Here is a 1,930-nt window from a genome sequence, read left to right as displayed (position 1 = left end):
TCTATGATAAAAGAATCACTCAGTATATGTCTGAGAATCGGCTATTATCTAAGTCAGTATGCTGTGCGATAAGTGGTTATTTAAGTTATTAAGCAAGCCGTTTCAGAAGAGTATCGTGACTAACATTGTGACACGAGAATTTTATATATTAGATAATGTTCAGATAACGTATTTATCCGAAATGGATCGACCGTTATTGTATATTTGGTAAGTATGCGATTTGTATTGCTATTTTTCATTATCCGAAATTGTCCGCAATCCGACGTACCTAGTCGGATTGCTTACCTGTAGATAGGCTGAGTTTCATCCAAAAGGAGTTTAGCAATCACAATTTAAAAGTCCGTTATTTTTGATTTGACTACCAAAATATTTACTAGAAATAATTTATATAGAAAAACAACGTTTGCATGGTCAGCTAGTAATTGTATATAATTTTAGTTCACATCGTATTAAATTGTATTTTTCTCATGCAATAATTTCGGTATATTGACACAAATCAACATTTAAAAAATACAATGAACAGGTTTGTTATTAGTATTGATTAGAAATTGTATTTAGATGTCCATCATATCATTTGACTATTTGAGTAAGTAACTATAGTCATTATAATAATCAACATATGATAAATTGGAATATTATAAAATATCGGAGATAACTAAAACTAATTTGTCTGAAAAGTATTTGAGATAGCTTATATTATGTCTTGAGATATTATTAAAGTCTTTAGTAGGTACTTAATAGTACGATATGTAGTATATTATAGGTAAGTATGTATAGTTTGTTATTTCAGTAGACGCTCATTGACCATTGTTATGAAATGCATTTTATTAAGCTTATAGTATTTATACATTTTTTCATAATCAACGATACACTTTATCCTCCTTTTTCAGGTGGAACTCATTTTGAAGTTGAAAAATTATAATAATGAAAATATACAAGCACTATGTAAATTATGTAACAGTAAAAAACCAATATAGTGTCTCGTTCATTGAAATCTACATCTGATTTCAGAAAATCAGAACACACATAAAGGCACGACATAATAATATTATATTTTATTAATGTGTACATTATAATACGAATTTCATAATTTAAATTTGTATTTGTAGTAGGAATAAATAAAAGATCGAAGGTGGAAGGTGGAGATTTTAGGTGAGACGTGTATATTATTATATTAAACACGGTGTAACAGACCGACACGTAATGTACGGTGAGTATGCGGGTTGATGACCTGCTTCGACGGGCAAGGGACGCGTCTGGTGGACCGGTTGCTTGTGTCCTTCGAAGAAATGACAGTTCAATGTTCCCCTGCTATGACGCCGATGCTCGACAATGTGTCCCAGTAGGTTTATTTGTATGTGTATATGCATGTGTCTGGGAGTCGTGTAAAATTATGTTGTTTAAGAGTCTCTACATAAGATCGTCCTACTACTGTGTTATACCTATCTGCCTAATGATGTGTGAGTTACCTACGCTTATTATACAAATATTCAAGCACTTACCTTGCGCGTAGATTGCTGCAGGTGGTTCTCCCGAGTAGTTAGCAATTCTTCGGGGTCGTGTTCGACAGTCGATATGACGATGACAATATATGTATCTTGGTTTATATAATCTGTAGAATTTCGTATACCTTACACCTTTATATAATTGTGACTATTACCATATGCTCTCAAGATTCCTACATTCGTAGCAAATGTACATAAAGTCAAATCGCCACCCGAATGTAATTTAAGTTAAATGAGCGCTTACTACTATACTTATATTCTAAAACTATTGCTATGTTCGTGTTCAAAGTGTAATTGTGTAATAATAATGTAATTAACGGGATTACGATATGATGATAGTCACAGAACTTTATGCTTTCAAAGATTAATAGGTAGGTGAATGGAAAAAATGAACAATGTGAATTTGTCTGATAAAGAGATAACTA

This window comes from Acyrthosiphon pisum, chromosome A1 (genome assembly GCF_005508785.2).
Source record: "Acyrthosiphon pisum isolate AL4f chromosome A1, pea_aphid_22Mar2018_4r6ur, whole genome shotgun sequence".
Classification (NCBI taxonomy): Eukaryota; Metazoa; Arthropoda; class Insecta; order Hemiptera; family Aphididae; genus Acyrthosiphon; species Acyrthosiphon pisum.
This window is presented reverse-complemented; position numbering follows the sequence as displayed.